This window comes from Drosophila novamexicana, unplaced genomic scaffold (genome assembly GCF_003285875.2).
Source record: "Drosophila novamexicana strain 15010-1031.04,08,12 unplaced genomic scaffold, DnovRS2.1 tig00001062-arrow-arrow-pilon, whole genome shotgun sequence".
NCBI lineage: Eukaryota > Metazoa > Arthropoda > Insecta > Diptera > Drosophilidae > Drosophila > Drosophila novamexicana.
The window spans coordinates 129,751-136,555 of record NW_020824838.1 but is presented as its reverse complement, the minus strand read 5'-3'; positions in this window follow the sequence as shown (position 1 = coordinate 136,555).

The following is a 6,805-nucleotide window of genomic DNA, read 5'->3' as shown; positions in this document are numbered from 1 at the left end:
GGTTTTCGATCAGAACGCGTGCTCCGCTAGCTGGCGCGCGTCTAACTGAAACCGAAATCAAATTGACTTTTCCCCGCTTCACACTTGAGCTTAATTTTATGTGCATACCAATTTTACAAACGGGGGAACCCTAAGGCCCTACCTTACCGGCCGAGTCTGTCGGGGCCCGCAATAAATGGTAATTCAATATTTTAATACATTTCGGGGCGTTACCCAAAACAGATTCCAAGGCCTTAGATAAAGCAAGGATCATTAACGGATCGTTTATCAAAATGCATGAAAACTCCTTTGGGAAGTTTTGAGAGTGGGTAGCAAAGGGGTATTATGGTTTCGGCTTTAGTTCCAATGGGTCAAAAAGAAGCATCTCAGACATCATTAAGTATATGCTGAAAAGTATATGTATATCTTTTTCGAGCACTTCAGGAATATCTTAACTTTTGTGTAGCTCTCTCCCCTAAACTGAAGAAACTGAGCTTTGGCATTGACACTCTTTTGGTACCACATTTAAACCCTTCCTTTTAGATCGAACGAAATACGGGGAATTTATTTAGTTAAAAATGAAATTTTCACAGTTTGGGGCTGAGGGAAGAAGCTTACGGAAATTTGTAGCTGGGTACAGGACATCTTTTAATCAAGTATTCTCTAACTGACCCAAGGTCCTTTCATCGAAATTATATCATATTATATATATAACTGACGTCGCTTTAATTAAGGGAATTGAGCTTATATTTATTATCTTCTTGACTTGGCTTAAATTCAGGGAATTCTAGGTTAGAGACTAATGTAATACCAAACCGGATCTAACTATATATATATATATATAGAACTTTGACTTGGGTTCAGTTCATGGAATTTAACTTCTAGTTAAGAGATTTGCACAAAGCAGACTCGCTAACCAGTTGATTATTTACTAAGTATTTCGTCATAATCTGACAATAAGCCAGACAATTAGCAAATGAATCATTTGAGTGAAGATGAATCATTCGATTCGTCAGAAAGGGCGTTTCTAGTACATAGCACAGGCACCCTGTATTTCACGGTCAATTGTCTCTAGATTTGCACTATCTTTCAAGCGTTAAAAATATTGATATTAAGGTAATCAAATGTAATAAAAAAAATTTAAATATATAGTCTGAAATATATAATATTTGATTGCATAGGAAAATATATAAATCTCGAATCTCGTGCGTCGAAACGAGGACCTCCCATTGTCAGCAATGCTTCTTCCACTTCCACTCCTTCAACGAATCCTGCTTTCTTAGCGGCAACTTAACTTTTTATATATGAGAGAGAGAGAGAGCGAGAGAGAGCGATTAAAGTGGGAGAGTTAGAGCTTTAGTGTAGAAAGAATCCCAATTTTGGGTTGCTCTAATCCCGAAATAAAAATGAATTCAAAAGGAATTCATATTAAATTAAGGAAAAATTAAATAAAATTGTAAGCGTAGAAATCTTAGCTAAGAACAAAATTATATTTAAATTGTTAAATTTAATTTGTTTCAATTTTCCTTAGTTTAAAATTGCAAGATAAGGTACTCGGCTAGGTCTCAAATGTCAGGATGTTTGGCTATATTGCAAAGTAAAATAAAACTATATAAAAATACTGGTTCTACTTTAACCATATAATACTGAGATTTGGATCAGCCCATTTTCTATTGCAACTGGAAAACTAAATGGGTGCGGCTCATGTGCTGGCTGTTCACCTCTCTAATGGGCAGGCTGATTCTGGGTACTGCCCAGCGAAATACTGGATCTTCAAATAAACTCTAATAGCTTGGGCGATAAAGTACCTGGGTACTGCCCAGCTAAATACTGGGTTCTGCAACTGGGTTAACCGTGTTGTGGGACACGTTGATCAACAGGTTTATGGGATCGCGAGCTTGTTTTTTCCCCGCGGCTGATATAAATTAATTGCTTAATTGTTATAGTTGTTGTTGCTCTTGCTGTTGTTGTTGTTGTTGTTGTTGTTGTTGTTGAGGCATGATTTGATACGAAATTTGCTTTTAATTAAATAACTCTCCAATATGCCAGCAGTTCGTGCGAAGGCGTTTCTCTCCCTCTCCCTCTATCTAACTCTCCACCTCACTCTCCACCTCACTCTCTGTCTCGCTCTCCCTCTCTCTACCCTCTCGCTCTCGCTTGGTGTAGATCAACCTTCGGTGCCTGTGCGTAGGGGTTTTCGTTTTCCTCTCAATTATTTGCCCAACCCCCCCTCTCGCGACGACTCACCCCTTCTTAGACCAAAGTCGTGCACTTCGTTAACGTTTGCCGAATCCGTTTTCGAATCGATGACAAAAAAAAAGCGAATAGGTATTCTGCGTGGGATTCTCGAATGCGTCAACTTTTTCACGGACTGTATGGACAAGTCACATACCCTGTAATTGTTGATAAAAGGGTTCTAAGACTAAAACGGGCTAGCTCGAACTTGAAATACCATATTTTCAATTTTTGTCCAAAACCGAATCATTTATAACTGTTAAAACAGGGTATGGAGTAGTCGAATGTGATCAAACCCAGCGCGACGGAGTCAAAGCCTGCTCAAGTTGAATTAACATATATTGTAAGATCTACATAAATAGGGTATTTGTTAGTCGAGCACGTTTTCCAGCTATGCTATTTGCTTGTTTATAATATGGACTTTTGGCTAATGCCCAGCTAAACTGGTTTGTAATTGGTCAACAACGTTTGCCCATCAAGGAGTCGCTAGACCCAATTTGTTTATTGTTATTTTCGGAACGAAATCGAATGGTTACTAAATTTAAAGCGCATAAGATTTGAATTTAATTAAATTCCGTTGCCTGTTTAGAATGACGCAGTTTCCATGGATCATTTGGAGATTTCTAATTAGCATACGTCTTGTATTTTACCCAGCCATTCGATTATTCCCAGTAATAAACATTGGCTAAACTGTCATAGGGATTTTATTGTGGGACATTTTTCCCAACTTGCCAAACTCCACTAGCTGAACTTTTCCCTGTTTCTCTTTGTTGTTTGTCCTTCCTGTGTGAAGCTTTTCAAATATGTAGAAATATGTAGGATCTAACTTTCTAGCTAACCTATCAAAGATATAAGGCTACGTCTAAATGATGCAGAATGTAAATTATTTATATAGGCCCTATGATAAAGGGAATGAATGCCTTTCGCCATAGTCACAGCAAACTGTGTAACCAACAAGCATACTAAAAAAAGAAAATCAAAATAAAACTGAGAGAGTTCCCTAAGCTGCAACGCATTAAAATGCTTGACCTGAATTCCAGGCCCAACGCGCCGCAGCGAAGCTAGCCAAAGACGGGCCAGGGAAATAATGTGAAGCCCAAAAAGTGAGACTAACTTGGCTTTCCTTAACGGAGTTCTTTGAGTGTGTGTGTGCGCGCGAGATTTTCCTGCTAAGTTTTCTAGTTTGTGGATCGGTCTGTTCCCAAAAGCTATTCCAATCGGAATGCAATGGGCAACTGCAGCTGCAGCGCATTCCCGTTTGCTGTTGTTGCTTTTGGCTGGCAGCCATTTTGCTTTTGCCTTTTTTTCTTCTCATAATGAGCGCGCCCTTTTTAATGCAGTGCTCGCCTTATGTCTAACGGTAAGCTCTCTCAGTCGTCTCGCCCGCCTGCTGTCATCGCACACTGTATTGTGGCCATGCCTGTGCTTGGCTTTGGTTTTGGCTGTTCTGGAAGCTTCTCTTTTGCTGCTGAAAAAACGGACGTACATTTTGCTTTTGACGAAAGCGAACACAAAGTGAAAAACTCGAGTGCGCTCAACTCTTCGCGCTCTTCACTTTGCTTCAAATTTGTTGTCATGGATACATTTTGTGTAAAATAATAAAGCTGCCAACTAACGGTTAAGTGCAGTGTGTTATATATTGTCAATAAGCTTTTGACTTCCTTGGCTTGGTAATTGCTCGAAGTTTCGACATTCATGGACAAGCAGAAGCAGCAGCGTTAAGAACCAGCTCCAGCTAGACAAAAGGCAATGCAATAATCATAATTACAAGTTAACCTTAAGAGTGACACAAATCCGGCCGCAGCCACGTTGTACGGCCTCTCGTTCGTTCCCAGCAATTAACTTCAAATGACACAAATGCCACCAAGGCACGCCAACAAACAGCCACCCGCCTCTGCCGCAGTCGCAGCCTTAGTCGCAGCAGCAGCAGCAGCAGCCTCAGCCGCCCACATTTCTGGTGAACGGCAACTTTGATGACGCCCACAATGATGCGAAGCAGTTGCGGTTCATTTGATCAAAGCTTTATTTTTTCTCAGCTTACATACCAAGCAGCTCTGTGTAGGACTAGGCAGAGAGAGAGAGAGAGAGAGAGAGAGAGATAGAGGGAGAGCCAAGCCAACTAATGCAAAGAGAGCGCAAGCGCATTGTCTTATGAATTTTGTAATTGCCACTCATCTTCGCTTTAGCTCAACATACACACAGACACACACAAATACAAATATACAGATGTGTAAAGTGCAATTGCAGCGGCTCTGCCGAGAACAGCTGCGCTGCTCAGCTAGCTCAGTCAGCTTCATTGAAAAACTGTGTGAAATTTTGCCAGCGCCGGAGGATAATGTGCTTGTGTGTGTGCGTGTGCGTGTGTGTCTAACTATTACAAGTGCTGGAGCTTTGCTTTGTCTTACAATTCGACTTCGACTTCGACTTCGACTGCGACTTCAGCTACAACTTCGGCTCATTCAATTCAAATAACTCGTGATTTCGTAAGCCTGTTTTCTGTTACTTGGGAGCTGCAGCTGATTCGAGGCCATTTAAGACAGCGACGCTGACGTTGGCGTCGACCGACAGCAAGTGCGACTGTGAAAAGTTGTTATTGTTGCTTTGGCGCTGCAGTTAGATGCCAAAGCTCCATAGTCTGCATGTTGTTGTTTGTTTGTTTTTTTTTTGTGTGGTATTGCAAGCGTGATGACCTTGAGCCGCTCATTTTAACCAAGTGGCTTTGTATAGCTAATGCGTGTATATGTGTGTGTGTGCTTGTGTATATGGCTGTTAGCCAGTCCCAGTTACTTTTGGCATCTTGTTGAGCGCCGCTCGGTTTTATCTGCTTACCCAGACATTCAAAAGCGATCGTAACTAAATTGTTTTGTTTTTGTTGTTGTTGTTTTTCTTTTCACATTTGCATTTGCTTGTCGCTTCAGGTTTTTTGCTGTCATCTCTTTTGCGCATTCATTCATCGATTTAGTGACCACTTCGGGTGACAGGCCAAAGTGTTGACCATTTGTTGTTGTTGCTGTTGCTGTTAACAGAAATTCTCCACTCTCAAGGCTTGGAGATTTCTTAGATTTCTAACTGTGACAAATCCAATGCTGGCAAAATCAAAAGTTCTCCACTGCACAATTACATCGTGAGCTTTTTGTTTTTGTTTTGGTTGTTGTTATTTTTGTTCATGTTCTTTGTTTCGATACATTCATTCATGAATACTGGGAACAATGTGCGCCAAGTGGCGTCACAAGCGGCGTATGAGTACACATATCTTCAATTATTTATTATCCCATCAACGAAAGTTTGAAGTATTAAAGGCCACGGAATTAAAATAATCAAATAATTTAATCCTGAATAAATATGTATGTGCATCTAAAGTTGCATTCATTTGGCTTACATCATAGTTTTACTGAAATAAAAAAGAGTGTTCTCCATTAGTTCGCTGAGCTTGTTAAGTTGGCTGCGCTTGCTAAGGTTGCTGCAGTTGTTAAGTTGGCCGCGCCTGACTATTTAACAGCTAAGGTTCATTTTTATAGCTGTGATACGCAAAAGGAATAATTCCTTACAGGTTAGTATAACTATCTGTCCAAAGTGATTAATCAGATTAGGTTGGGCAGGAAATTTGATATGAGCTGAAAAATATCAATAAAATTCCAATCGGATTTGCCGACCTTTAAGCAGAGTTTTTTGTAGAGTTTAGTTTACGTGATTTAAGACCAGCTTTAGGAAAATGAAAATGATGAAAATAAATTCGCTGCATTTGCAGTCCAGAATGTGCAGAGTGCCAAGGCAAACAAACAAAAAGAACATAAACAAGCCGAGGCAGAGGTAGCAAAAGAAGAAGAAGAAGAAGAAGTAGCAGAAGAAGAAGACGAAGTCAGAAGTGGACAAAAGTCGTTCGCATTATTCGATATTTGTTGCTTAAGCAGAAGTCGTAGCCTCGCCGCCGAGAAGGTCGAGAGGGACGGAACGGGGCGGCACGGGCCCTCCATAATGTTGACTACATTGAAGGTGAAGCTTGGCTGTAGAGGGTGGAGGGTGAAGAGGGGGAATGGACTGACTGGGGTGAGACTCGCCTAGCTTTAGTTTGGGGCTGTGTCAAAGCGATTTTCTGGCTGGCAGCGCATTTTTTGCTGCCGCAGTTCTTTTTTACCCAATGCTGTCGCGAAATTGTCACAGCGACTGACCCAAATATTTAGGGCAGAGGGGGGGGGGGGGGGGCATGGGGCTGGCCCGTTGCAGCTTGGGTTTACTGAGTTAGCAAGAAATGCCGCAAATGTTGCAACTGCCAATCGTGAATAATTGGAGCACTCAGCCAAGTGCGCGGCACGTTTTGTTTTGTGTTTTTGGTGTTTTTTGGGAGTCTTCTTCAGCCATAGGAAGCCGCTGCCAAGGTAAGCGTTGGCGTTGACGTTGGCCATATGCCCGACCTCACACGGACCCGCTAACCAAAAATCAATATAGCCACAGCAAAATGAAACAGATCTCTTTTACACGCCGCAGATGAAATACCCTTACAGAAATGCAGCTGACAATTGAATTCAAATTGGAGCTATGTGCTACATATATATAGTTGTACGATATTGATCAGATTATATGCTATCTATCT